The sequence below is a fragment of the Saimiri boliviensis genome, chromosome 2 (genome assembly GCF_048565385.1).
Source record: "Saimiri boliviensis isolate mSaiBol1 chromosome 2, mSaiBol1.pri, whole genome shotgun sequence".
Taxonomy (NCBI): Eukaryota; Metazoa; Chordata; class Mammalia; order Primates; family Cebidae; genus Saimiri; species Saimiri boliviensis.
The window spans coordinates 200966231-200981197 of record NC_133450.1 but is presented as its reverse complement, the minus strand read 5'-3'; the positions used below and the strand labels follow the sequence as shown (position 1 = coordinate 200981197).

Below are 14967 nucleotides of genomic sequence, written 5' to 3'. Positions count from 1 at the left end.
TATGTCTTGACATTTTCTACCCAGTCTGAAAATCCTGCATGCGGACCTGTCCTGAGGCTCTCTTGCTGTTTATATAGTCACTAATTAGTACTGACTGAAGAATAAGTTCTTTGATTAAAGTTCAATGCAAATCTTCATTGAAGGTTTGCAACCTGAAAAGTAACCTGGCTGCAGGGCAAAGAGGTCACAGACTAGAGGTGCTTTGCAAGCCTGTTCTGGTACTTTAGGTGAAACTTTAAGAGGATGGAGAAGAGAGGAGGCTGGCATATGAGTGCCATCCTTCTGGTATGTCAGGTGACTTTCATGAGGATGGAGAAAGGGGTGGGGGTCAGTGCTGTCCTTCTGGTGCTCCAGGAGACCTTGACAAAGATGGAAAAGAGAAGGAAATAGGAGATTAGTGCTGCCTTTCTGATGCTCCGGGTGGCTTTTGATGAGGATGGAGAAGGGGATGGGGAATGAGCATTATCCTTCTATTTAACTCTAGTTGAGCTTTGATGAGAATGAAGAGGAGGAGGAGACACGGGATGAGTGCTGCCCTTCGACTCCAAGTGACTTTGATAAGGATGGAGAAGAGAAGGGAATAGATTAGTGCCGTCTTTCTGATGCTCCCAGTGAGTTTCGATGAGGCTGGAGGAGGGGATGGTGGCAAGTGCTATCCTGCTAGTACTCAAGGTGACTTTGATGAAATCCGAGAAGAGAGATGGAGTTTGGGATAAGTTACTTTTTCAAACCCAGGACCAAGTTTTCTCCAGGGCTGTTGCTTTCTGTAGCTGATGGGCCTGAGTGCTTCTCCTGCAGTTCTTAGGGTCCAGTGTTTTCACCTGTATATTCAGAATCCTGAGACCCAGTCAGGTCAGAAGGGACTTGGGCCCAGTCTGCCTGGGTTTAAATTCCATGGTAGTACTTGCTGGATGCATAAATTTATGAAAGTTTAAAACTTTTATATTCTTCTATATCTTCATGTGTAAAATATCACCAATAATAGCACCATATTTTGTGGTTACTAAGGATCAAATGTAATATTTTTAATGCCCTTAAAACAGAACCTAGCACATCATAAGCCTCAATAAGTAAAAACTTACGTCATCACCAAGATGCAGCACTGTCTTGGGTTTAGAACACAGATTCTGCATCAGTCTTCAACTTAAAACCCATTTCAGTCACTTCTCAGCTTAGGGCCTTGCAAAATTTATTTCAATTTATCTGTGCCTCCATTCCCTCATCTCTGAAATTGGGGTAACTTGTCTATGTATTAGTACTTGTCTCGTGAACTTATTATGAGGGTTCAATGAAATCATGTATGTAATAGACAGAATACCACTTGGCATGCATGCAGAGCCCATAAAGGTAAATTCTTGTAGTTGCTATTGTTATTATCCTTGCTATTGTAACTATGGGCAATTCTGGAAAAGTCCACTATCCCACCCCCTAAACATTGACTCCCTCAAAGAGTGGTGGTAGTAAACACACTGATGTGGAGATTTCGGTTCCATTAGATTGATGCAAAAGTAATTGTGGTTTTGCCAACTATTTCTTCTCCATGAACTTTCCAATGGAAGCACTTCCTCTCCCTCTGAATGCTTCTAGGAGGCTCCTTGTATTAGACCATTTTGCATTGCCATAAAGGGATACCCGAAGCTGGGCAATTTATAAAGAAAAGAGGTTTATATAGCTTGTAATTCTGCAGGCTGTACCAGAAGCATGGCACCAGCATTTGCTCATGGCAGAAAGTGAAAGAGGATCAGGCATGTCACATGGCAAAAGAGGGAGCAAGAGAGATGCCCACCTCTTTAAAACAATTAGCTCTCACGTGAATTAAAAGAAAGAGGACTCACGCATTACCATGGAGAGGGCACCAACCCTTTCATAAGGTATCCACCTTCATAACCCAAACATCTCCTATCAGGCCCCACCTCCAACATTGGGGATCACATTCCAACATGAGATTTGGAGGAAATAACCTGCAAACTATATCACTCCCCAGTTTCATATTCCAAGTTGCTCCGTAACACACTAGAAGTAGCTCCTGATAAGTAATGGGGTTTGGGGGATTTCAAAATCTTGTTTCAACAAAATCTACCTTCTACGACTCTTGACTCACTATACCCAAGGGGAAAATTTCAAAAGCTGGATAGTAATGCCATTCTTCCTATTGAACTATTGCTCAAAATTTTTAAAATTATTTCCCAGGGAAATAGAGACCTTGGCTAACTAGTAAAATAAGATTCTGAGCAAGAAAACGAGAAAGAAGAATGTGAACTAATACATTTCAGAAGCATACTGGCCTCGTGATCTATGTGTCTATGGAGTTTATACTGCAGAGTGCAGGGGTACAGTATGGAGCTAGGATGAGTGAACATGGGCCTTTTGCTTTGTTCCTCATAGGTTTGCAATGGATGTCCCTTTACACAGGACTTCTCAATGATCTCCTGAATTTTCCCCAGGCCTTTCCAAAAAGGACTCAGATAGACATCAAGTACATATTGAAAACCCTTGGCAGATGGCCCACGTGTCTGAGAAACCTCTGAGTGATGGAAGTGACACCTATGTTTTTTAAAGCCACTTAATTCCTGTCACTAATCCCCCTACATTCTTCCCTGCATGGTCATGCATATAAATTTGATATGATTATGCCATTCACCACTCTACTTCTCTGCCTTGCATTGACAACTGACTCCAGCATGCTTACTTGTTCTTTTGCAACAAGTAGAGTCTGGAGGAAGCCTGGGATTAATTTGAGTCATTAAGTTATTAATTTGAGTATTAATTGAAATACTGGAATTAGAGTATTTATGATAGGAATCAGGGTTGGTCGTTAACTTCTACCTGCCAAGCATGAGGCCAGACCTTTGGCACTTTGGATGGATGAACTACCTTGCTTACTCCTGCCCACAGCTCAGTGAGATGGGCATTACTATCCTCGATGGATAGAAAAGAACACCACAGTAGGCCAGGCATGATGGCTCACGCCTATAATCCCAGCACCTTAGGAGGCCAAGGCGGGCAGATCACGAGGTCAGGAGATCAAGACCATCCTGACCAACATAGTGAAACTGTCTCTACTAAAAATACAAAAATTAGATGGGCGTGGTGGCACATGCCTGTAATCCCAGCTACTCAGGAGCCTGAGGCAGGAGAATCACTTGAATCCAGGAGGCAGAGCCTGCAGTGAGCTGAAATTGTGCCACTGCACTGCAGCCTGGGTGACAGAGTGAGACTGTTTCAAAAAAAAAAAAAAAAAAAAAAAAAAAAAGATCACCAAGGCTTGCAGATCTCATGGTTACACAGTTCATCAGAGATGGAACAGTAATCTCCATTCCCCCAGTGATCTTTGTTTTGTTGAATTTTTCCTGGCACATTCTGGATGCTGTCATTTTAGCAAGTTAACAGGCCTTGAGGTGTAATAGGGCAATTTACATCTCTGACCTCATTCAGAATCCATATCCATTCCAAAAACTTAGGCTGAAGTATGTAACTATTATTATTATTTGAGATGGAGTCTTTCTGTCACCCAGGCTGGCATGCAGTGGCATGATCTTTGCTCACAGCAACCTCCACCTCCAGGGTTCAACTGATTCTAATACCTCAGGCTCCCGAGGAGCTAGGACTACAGGTGCATGCCACCATGCCCGAGTAATTTTTGTATTTTTAGAAGAGACAAGGTTTCCCCATTTTGGTCAGGCCAGTCTTGAACTCCTGACCTCAGGTGATCTGCCCGCCTCAGCCTCCCAAAGTGCTGGGATTACAGGCATAAGCCATTGCTCCCAGCCGAGGCCAAATATATAATTTACCATCTATACTGGAGACTTTTGAAAGGAAAAAAGAAACAGTTCATAATTATGCAGGGACAAGTGAAAATTAGCCTAGAGGGTGAAAGATCTGACTCCCCCTGGTAGTTTATAGTTTGAAACTCTCTGCATAGGTTGAGAGTTGAGAATCAGACATAGAAGTAAGTGTGTATTCATGGGGAGTAGAGGTGGGAATCAAGGAATGGATGAAGTGAAGACCTGGCAAGAGTAAGTTTTTTTCCTAATAGTTTCTGATGAAAAAAAATTTCTCATTAGAGAAAATATGAACAAGGCAAAAAATAAAGGAAGAAAGCAAAGGAAAACTGATAATCCTGGCATGGTTTCTTTCAATCTTCTTTTTGGCACACCTATGTAGTTTTTTAAATATTACAATTAGAATTATATAACTATGTTTCTCAAATTTTCTCACTTAAAATTTTAAATGAACTTTACAGATACTTTATTGTCTGCCTAGTTTTCTATTGTAAAGCTGTAGCAACATTTACTTAGGCAGTCCCTTTCATTGGGCATGTAAAATGTGATACGGTTTGGCTCTGTCCCTATCCAAATCTCATCTTGAATTGTAGCTCCCATAATTCACACATATTATGGTAGGGACCCAGTGGAAGATAATTGAATCACAGGGGCAGGTCTTTCCCATGCTGTTCTTGTGATAGTGAATAAGTCTCATGAGATGTGATGGGTTTATAAATGAGAGTTCCCCTGCACAAGTTCTCTTGCCTGCCACCATGTAAAACATGCTTTGTTCTCCTTGCCTCCTGCCATGATCATGAGGCCTTTCCCCAGCCACATGGAACTGTGAGTCCATTAAACCTCTTTTTCTTTATATATCACCCAGTCTTAGGTATGTCTTTATTAGCAGCATGAGAACAGACTAACACAAGGTGTTTCCAACTCTTTGATTTCATAAATGGTGCTGTGATGGATCATATCATAGATTAATCTCTCTCTTCATTTCTTTTAGCTTCCAGGGAAATCGTAGTGTTTCTGATACAGGGAGCATACATGATCTTCATGCTCCCTCTCTTTATGGTTTCCTTGGCAAAACCTCCTCCCATGCCACTCCTTTTGATTATTGTCTTGAAAAACAAAATGATAACTGGAGCTGTGGCCACCATCTTTTGACAATTTGGTACCAAGCATGAATTAAAGGACAAAGGAATGATGTGGTCCCTGGTCCTGAAACCTTGAAGCATTGAACCAATTTCAGAAGCCAGAGTTAATTAATATATGTGAGAAAATTTCCCTCTGAGTATTGAAGTCACTGTGTCTCAATGTCTCTGTTCCTTGCAGCTGAATACTTTCCTGCTTGTCCTAAGTGGGAAAGGGGAAGAAACTAAATGAGCAAAGACAGAATTTCCCTTAATGGACTGAGGAAAAGGGGACGGCAGTAGCATTATGAATGCTTATGATTAATTACTTTTTCTTGTGATCCCTGACACACATTTTAATCACCTACTATATATGTGCTAGCAAACACCTTGAGTCCTGCCCTCACCAGCCACATACCTACCTCTCTTATCCATTTTCATGGTCAGTTTATTTCTTATACTATGTATCATAGATAAAATTTGAAATTGAAGTCCAGATTCCCATGAGTGCTTGTATCATACATAAAAGCAATCCTGTGTATATGGCAATTGTGTAGTAGAGCAACTTGTGGTAGATTCAAAATTACTAGCACACTTATTAAAACACCCCCACCTGAGAAAATTCCTTCCAGCAGTAAAGATTGATTCAGCACAGAAAGGAAGCATGTAGCTGGGCTGTCTTTTGTGCCCCACACCAACCTGGGTTGTACATCCAGCCTATGCCCCATGGCTCAGAGAGCTCGCCTTAGTTTTCTATGAGCACTTTAATGCTAGCCTCTGTCTTTGCTAAGGAAACCATAGGAAAATATATACTCTAATGAGTTTATCTTTCCATTAGCCAAAGGAAGCACAAACATTAGGGCCCTGTGTATAGGATAAAAGGAAAAGACAGGAAAATATTTATTTAGACCCACTTTGTGCATGGCAGTGTACTAGACATTTTATTCTCTAGATATTCTTGGATGGCTCTTGTTTTAATGACTTTTATTCCAAAGTGATACATATTTCACCAGTTTTCTCACTAAGGAAATGATTAAAAGAATGTCGAACTTAATAAATTGTTCTATATGCTCAGATTTTAAAAAATCAAACAATACAAAGATGTGTAAAGAAAAAAAAGTATTTTTCTTCTCCCCTTGCCATGTGCTGCACCCTTCCTTGAAGAATCAGTGCTACTTGTTTTTCTGTAGAATTTGTCTACATTTTTCTCATATTTGAACATATACAGACATCATCACCATCAGTTACATTTACTACGGAACTACCATATCTGGTAAAAGCACCAAATTCTTTCATGTGTGATAACATATAGGGATACACGCGTGCACACACACACTATGTAAATATATTAAAATGTATGTATGTATGTATATGTACACACACATACATAGGTAAATATATATTTATGTATGTATGTATATGTACACACACGTATGTGTGTGAGGAGGATTAAAAAAAAATACAAGAAAATCCCTAAGCCCAATGCAACATGGCACATAGCAAACCCACAATACACATTGGCTGTTGTCACTTTTGCCATAGTTGTCATTGTTTTTATATTTCTACAATCACTCTGTGAGGTGGGTATTATTGGGTAATGTTACACATGTGTAAAGATGCAGAAAATTCCACTGAGCTTGTCAACATCACACCTCTACAAGAGTCCAAGCCTGAACAACGAGCAGTTCACATTGGATAAAGTCTGCTTAGAATGAGCAGCAAGACTCCTGGTGAAAAAGACTGAGTTTTGTATCATTGCTGACAGAGAAACCAAAGGCTCTCTTCACAAAATGTATCATCTCCAGTACAAATGACCAGTCTAATTTCCACTTCTGGTGACTGTAGAACCTGATGGTTAAAAAGTGATGGAAAGAGCCAGGTGAGGACCTGGGGAATGGTCAAGTAGCTCCTGTCCCGAGATTACCTTCTGCCCTGGGAGTGGGTGAAGAGATGCCCCTGGGCTCACCACACTGGAATCGGTTTACTCCTGAGCACCTGCTTCTTGCTGAGCCTATCCTGCTCCCAAAAACAAAGAGAGAAGCTCTGCATCAAGTTGTGGAGATGGTAAGGTAAAACTGCAAGTGGGGTATAGGTCATAGGTTTCCTGGAACTAAATGAGGTTGCATGTAACACACTTGGAGTAAAGCCCAATACATGTCACCTGTTAGCATAGTTTCCATTCAGTTCACTGTTGTGGGCATTCTTAGCATCATCATTTATTTATTTGGTTGAAGGTATTGCTTAAGACATTCTACCTAGTCAGTTATATAAAGTAGGCTTAGTTGTTTTCAAGGAATCTTTCTTTGTTGTTGTCCTTAAAAGCTCCTGAGTGATAATCCCACCCCCAGGGCTTGGTAAAAAAAAGAAATCAATGAATATTTTTCTCATTCTTAGGGAAGACTTGAGGTTTGGAGTCACTGCAGTAATTAAGAACATAGAACCTGGAGTCAAAGGCTTGCTCCATCACTAAGGAGTGGCACGATCTTGGATAAATTGCTTAACCTCTCTGTGCCTCAGCTTCTTCCATCATAAAATGGAAATGTTATGCATGCCCATGTCACGGGACTGTTGTTGGGATGAATGAGATGATCTATGTGAAAACATATCAAGCAGTGCCCGGCACATGGTAAGTCGGCTTTCCTTGCCAGTGTTTTTCAGTCCAGCAGTGTTCTACAAGAAACTCATTCCTTTCCCTCCTCCCTCTTCCTTCCACCACCCCTATCCCCGACTCCTGGGCCCTGGAGGAAAGACTGACGTAGGAAAAGCGAACTGAGTGTGTTGTCATGTCTGCAACCAGAAACAATGTATTAGGAGAGGCTATGTAGTTTGTTTATAGACAAAAGGGAGTCTTGGAAAAGGGAGCATGAATGGCCTTCATTCTCTGACTGCTGGAATTAGTTTGTCATCTGGAAACCACCTTCATTTTCCTCATATTCAGAATCTTCCCTTTAGCGAGCATGGAGCACTTTTCAAATATAGCCCTCCTTAGTTCAATGTCTCACTACATACTCCCTGGAGGGCAAGTAAAATGCCTCTTTCCTTAGGCCCCCTTGTTGAATTCTCCCTTTCCTTTGGCTTCTCACTTTGAAGTCAGATGCTTGTTTAGAATTTACACTTTAAAGCAATTTATTTTTGCTACTCAGACAAGTCCATGGACGTACACAGCAGCATGATTCATAATAGCCAAAAGGTAAAAACAACCCAAATGTCCATTAACTGATGAATGGACAAACCAAATGTCGTACGTAAGTCTACAACGGATTATTATTCAGCCATGAAAAGGAAGTAAGTACCAATAAATGCTATGACACCATGAATCTTAAAAACATTATGCTAAGTGAAAGAAGCCAGACACAAGAGGTTGTATTGTATTGTATAATCCCACTTAAATATTACTATTAGTACCATGATTGCAAGCTTCCAGAGGCCCTCACCAGAAGCATATGCTGGCTCCATGTTTCTTATACACCCTGCAGAACTGTGAGCTAAATGAGCATTTTTTTCTTTATAAATTACCCAGCCTCCGGTATTCCTTTATAGCAAGGCAAATGGAATAGTATATTATAATTAAAATTAGAATTAGAAATTAGAATATCTGAACTTAGAATGCAGCATGGAATATGTAGGCTCAATGGGTTTGTGTTTGAAGCAGAAATAGGACACAGGGATGGTCACCATCAAAGTGGGAAGTCAAAAGATCAACAGCTGAAATCTTTTTTTTTTCTTTTTTTTTTTTTTTAATTGCATTTTAGGTTTTGGGGTACATGTGAAGAACATGCAAGATTGTTGCATAGGTACACACATGGCACTGTGGTTTGCTGCCTTCCGTCCCCTCACCTGTACCTGTCATTTCTCCCCATGCTATCTCTTCCCACCTCCCCACCCCCCTGTCCCTCCCCCATTTCCCCCCAACGGACCCCAGTGTGTAGTGCTCCCCTCCCTGTGTCCATGTGTTCTCATTGTTCAACACCCGCCTATGAGTGAGAATATACGGTGTTGTTTGATTTTCTGCTCTTGTGTCAGTTTGCTGAGAATGATGGTTTCCAGGTTCATCCATGTCCCTACAAAGGACATGAACTCATCGTTTTTGATGGCTGCGTAATATTCCATGGTGTATATGTACCACATTTTCCCTATCCAGTCCATCATCGTTGGGCATTTGGGTTGGTTCCAGGTCTTTGCTATTGTAAACAGTGCTGCAATGAACATTCGTGTGCACGTGTCCTTGTAGTAGAATGATTTATAATCCTTTGGATATATACCCAGTAATGGGATTGCTGGGTCAAATGGGATTTCTATTTTTAGGTCCTTGAGGAATCGCCACACTGTCTTCCACAATGGTTGAATTAATTTACATTCCCATCAACAGTGTAAAAGTGTTCCTATTTCTCCACATCCTCTCCAGCATCTGTTGTTTCCAGATTTTTTAATGATTACCATTCTAACTGGTGTGAGATGGTATCTCAATGTGGTTTTGATTTGCATTTCTCTGATGACCAGTGATGATGAGCATTTTTTTCATATGTTTGTTGGCCTCCTGTATGTCTTCTTTTGTAAAGTATCTGTTCATATCCTTTGCCCATTTTTGAATGGGCTTGTTTGTTTTTTTCTTGTAGATCTGCTTTAGTTCTTTGTAAATTCTGGATATCAGCCCCTTGTCAGATGGGTAGACTGCAAAAATTTTTTCCCATTCTGTTGGTTACCGATTCACTCTACTGACTGTTTCTTTTGCCGTGCAGAAGCTGTGGAGTTTGATTAGGTCCCATAGTGTTGGGGGCACAGAGATACACTAAGGAAATTTGACTACATATGGACTTTAATTTGCTATTTATGTTGGTATGTAGAATAGATTGTATATTAAACATCTCCAAAGACAGTGCAGGTGGTAAATGATTCCTCCCCCAACCCACTTTTCTATTTCACTCTGAGCAGAGCAAGACCCAGGACATTTAGAAGTTTATGTTAAGAATTTAGCTGATAAGTAGTCTAAGGAATCAGTATGAAAAGAGCATGGTGAGGTCAGACTTTGGAGTCAGATCTAACAATTTGTCTCCATTTTCTACTTATTAGCTGTGTGACCTTGAGAAGCTTAACCTCTCTGACTCTCAGTTTTCCACTGAGAGAGTTGTGACAATCAATGTGGATGTTATTTAAAGCATTGCTTATTAAATCAAAGCTTAACTGTAACTTAAAAATGAATTATAGCTTCTCATAGAGACTTCCTTCCAAAGTACAGTATAGAAAGAAAGAAAAAGAGTAACTGTGCAGTGGAGAAACCTGACCAGCACTGCCTTGGCCAAATGATCAAGGTTACTATCAACAACAATATATATTATTGATGGTGAGTACCCTGGATATGATATGATTAGAATGGCACTTTACATCTATGAGATCTTCCTCTTAAAAAAAAACAAACAAAAAACACTAATCTCTGTCTAATCTTGAGGAAAACATTGAATTCTGGTGGAGAGACATTCTACAAAATACCTGACCGGTATTCCGCAAAACTATCAAGGTCATCAAAAATGAGGAAGATCTAAAATTCTCAGCCAATGGGAGCCTAAAGGGACCTAAAGAGGGAATATGGACAAAACACAGAACATCCCAAATGATGGGAGAGTTAGAAATCGATCATTGGCATGAAAGAGGCAAACATAAAATTAGCAGTGAATTCCAACAATGTGTATGTGGGGAGGGCAGAGGTGTTACTTGGATTAGGTGACTGTATTAGTTTTCTAGATCTACTGCAAAAAGTCACCACAAACTTGATGGCTTTAAAATGACAGAAATATAGGGCCTTACAGCTCTAGATGTCAGAAGTCCAAAATCAGATCCGCAGGGCTGCTGTCTTTCTGACATCTCTAGGGGAGAATCCGTCCTTGCCTCTTCCAGACACTGGTGGCTGTCAGCGTCTCTTGACTTGGGCTGGCCACTCCATCTTTGCCACTATCTCCACATTACCGTCTTCTCCCTAAATGTCTCTGAGTTCTGTCCTCTTCTTATAAGTACACCTGTCATAGGATTTAGCAGAGTAACTTTAGGCTCCCATTGGCTGAGAATTTTAGACCTTCCTCATTTTTGATGACCTCAATAGTTTTGTGGAATACTGGTCAGATATTTTGTAGAATGTCTCTCCAGAATGATCTCACCTGGAGACCCTGAACTTAGTTACACTTGCTAAGACCCATTTTTCCAAACACGGTCACCTTCTCAGGTTCCAGGGGTTAGAATTTAGACATGTCTTATTGGAGTGGTCACTATTTAACCCACCACAGTGGCAACAACAAGACTTTCTGAGATGGGAACATTTATGTGGAAGAGTCTGATTTGCAAAGAACAGGAAGGAATGTTCCAGGAAAAGAGAAAAATACGGCCAAAGACCTTTCAAGTCGGAAAGAGCTCTGTGTGGCTGAGGAACTGAAAGGGCACAAGCAAAGCTGGAGGAAGTGGAGGGAAAGAGAAGACCTTGGTGGGTCTGATAGGAAGGTTCTGATCCCAGGTGGCCAGGCTGAGCTAGCAGGGCCTCAGAGTGACTCGTTCTTGCCTGCAGTCTCATTCACAGCCCAGAATTCCCCTTTTCACCTACCCACTGCTCAGTGCATCACAATAGCTTTATGCTAAGTGCGTCACAATGACTCCTGGGCCCTGGTAAGGGGACATTACACACTGCAGGAAAAAGCCTTTTGTTCTCGTCCATTTCAGTGTCATCCAGCTGACGTGGCGGCAGCTTTGTAGAGCCCCAGCGAGACTGGGTCTCAATGCCAACTTCTAGTTTCGATGCAACATGTCCCATCAGGCCCCATGGTGAGCTGCTAGCTTATGTCCTTGAACAAGCCCTGCCTGGTTTTGTTTCATGTCACTGAGGCAGCCGTAGTGTTAAGGCTTGAGCTCTGGCCCGAAGTCCAGGAAGCTGAGGCTGAATCCCATCTTGGGTTCTTACTAGATATGTAGACGTGGGAAAGCCAGTCAGCCTCTCTTCTGTTTTCTCACCTATAAAATGAAAAACCTCAATCTCATACCAAGGTCATGAGACTCAAATAAGATGGTGCATTTGAAAATGTTTTGTGAATTACAGTGTTTTCTATGCAGAAAGAGGTGTTTTCAATAATACTGACACCCTGAGGGTCTCTAACCCTCTTTCCAGAGAAAGGGAATTCTCAGGATTCGCTGTATCTCAAAATAAACTCAGACTCTGCACTGAAAGCTGTGTGCTATTGTTTGTCATTCCCCAAGGGACTAACAAGCATCATGCAGCAAGCTTTGAAAATGGAAAGAAACAAAATTCAGAAAAAGCAATCTGCCTTTGAAACTTGACCCTCTTAAAAACCTACTAAAATGAACATAGAGGGGAAAAGGAAGAACAAAATAGCTAAGTTATTAATCAGCATTTTGTCCAACCCAATTTTGTTTTAAAGGACATTCATCAAGACCAACATACCTGCCAAGGCTAACCCTGGGAGCCCTGTGACTGGCCGTGCGGAATCGACATCCTCCTTGTCCGCCATCCACTCATTTGCAAACTGGTGTCAATGAAGGTAACAGTTTGTGGTAATGGGAACCATATGGGCTGGTGACTGCTGTCAGTAAAAATAGCCCACATGGCCTATGTGGCCAGACACAACGTCAAGCTAAGAGAAGGAGACAGAAAGCTGTGTGAAGGAAAGAAAAAAAAATGGTTTCAAAAGACTAGAGACAGAAGCCCGCCTGACTGTGAAGGAGGCTTCAGGGAGCTGGGACATAAAGCCAAGCTGCAGAGACATTTGCATGAAACACCAGCCCTCCCCAACCTGGCTTTCCACACTCTCATGCCCCAGATGAGAGGGGATAGAAAGAGGGTTGTATCTGGAAATAGAGCCGAGACTCAGCTCATGTAAAGGAAGACTCTCTGGGATGCATATTGGGCATGGAATCTTCTCCTACCTAACCAACCCAGTAGGCAGCAAGGAGATATGGCCAGAAATTTTAAACAACAACAACAAAAAAAAACTAAGCATAAATTTTAGGCTCCTTTAAAAATGTATTATGTTTTGTAGCATAATAGAAAGAACATGAATTTGCAAATTGCCAGATCTGATTTAACTCTCACAATGAATATGCTCTTGAATAAACACAAGCAAATTACATAACCTCTCAGAGCTTTGGTTTATTTGTTTGCAAATGTAGATAATGTAACCAATAGTTATTGTGAGGAGTATGTGGGCTGATGTTCCTTACACTTAATAGAATGTCCTATTCATTTATTCCACTCATTCAACCAATATTTAATAAATGCCTTCTAGGGTCAAGCACAGTTACAGAGGAATAAGTCAGTGCATAAAACAAAGTGGCCTGTTTTCATGGGGTTTATAGTTGTAAGTGAAACACATAGATTGTCAGAAGATGAAAGGTGCTGTGGATAAAAATAAGGAAGGGGGAATGGGGAGGGCAGGAATTAGGGGTGCAATTTTAAGTGGGGTGGCCTGGGAGGTTGACATTCAGGCAAAGATTGAAGGAGGTGTGAGGGAAGGACATGGAGCTAGGTGGGAGCAGAGGAAGTCGCCAGAAGGAAAGTCCTGATAAGGACAGGGCAGAGTACTCAGGGGCAGCAAAGGGACCAGCGAGACTGGAGGGGAGGAGCCAGAGGTCAGAGAGACCACACAGGTCTGGGGCTCTAGGGTAAGAACTTGGACTTGACTCAGTTCAAGTCAAAAGTCTTAGGAAGGTTTTAAACAGAGGAATGACAGGATCAAACTTATTTTTGCAAAAATAATCGAACAGCCCTGGCCACCATCTTCAGAAGTTTCTGCATGAGCAAGTGCAAAAGCAGGGACTAGTCAGGAAGCTGCTCTAAGAATCCAGGCGAGAGTAAATGGTGTCTTGGATTTGTGTAATGATATTTGGAAATAGTAGGTAGTGGTGGGATTCTGGAACATGTTATGATCATAGGGAAGGCCTCCAGAATTTGCTGATAGCTTGAAGAGGGGTTAGAAAGGGGAGGAGGTCAAGGAAGACTCCAAGGTTTTTGAGTCTAAGCAACTGAAGGAAGTTGCTATTCACAGATAGGAGGATAACTGTAGGTGAAGCAGGTTGGAAAGAGGAGATAAGAAACACGTTGCACATGATGAGTTTGAGATGCTTATTGGACATTCAAATGGAGATGTAGAGTATCCAGAGAGATGAGAATTATGAACCTATAAAGAGTATCTGAGATCATGAAACACCATGTCACCATGAAGATGATAGAGAAGAAAAGGTAGAGTTGTTTTTCCATTGGACATCAATAAAGATTTATAGAACTTTTACACAGCATTATCCAAACTCTTCATCATCTACATCAAGAACAAATATCCTGGATATATAAGCAGTCCATATAATGTGGACATGAAATTCTGTAAAATAGATGGTGCTATTATTACTTTGCATACAAGAAAACTAAACACCAGACAATTGAATTAGCATGCTCACTGTCAAATAGCTAATGAAAAACAAGACAGGAATTTCAACCCAGGCATCCTCACCCGAGTTCTGATGTTCTTTCCACTCCAGCCATCTGCCCACTGCTGCACTTCCTTATTATCTAACATAGAAATTTATCCTTTGACCTCAACCTATTTGTGATGCATCTCCAAGTTTGAAATAAAAACCAGGTCATTTTAGCAGTTAAGTATTCTTGTTTTCCAAGCTGAAAATGTTGCCAGCCTTAGAAAATAAAAAACGTTTTTAAAACTGTCTTTGGCAAAGTTTAATTTTAGAAGAGAGAGGTGAAAAAGAAAGGGAAAGAAAGAGATAATGAAAAAAATTGTGCCTTCAATTTTCCTATAGGTACTCCTTGTCTCTTAGACTTTAAATCATCTTCTCTGTCTTTGGAAGAGGTATATATAAGACAGATACAATCTTCCCTGTCTTCAAATCCAGCACAAGGGATAGAAAAAATAAAATGATCTATGTGGGGTCACCAAGTGATTTGTGTATGTGACTTGGAAAAGGTCCTAGCTGTCTTGCCTCACTCCCTTTCCCTATAGCCTGTCTAACACTGCTTATACAGTGTATATCGAAACTGACGAGAAGAAAATAATATCTGATAATTT

General features: G+C 41.0%; 1 long non-coding RNA gene across 1 annotated transcript in view; it reads left to right on the top strand.

Annotated features, from left to right (window-relative positions):
• LOC141582885 (uncharacterized) overlaps window positions 1-13026 on the top strand; it is a 508101-nt gene extending 495075 nt beyond the window's left edge. Inside the window, exon 5 of the long non-coding RNA XR_012515793.1 lies at window positions 12316-13026. This is a non-coding gene — a long non-coding RNA (uncharacterized LOC141582885). The remainder of the gene's footprint in view (window positions 1-12315) is intronic.
• Window positions 13027-14967: the final 1941 nt, after the last annotated feature.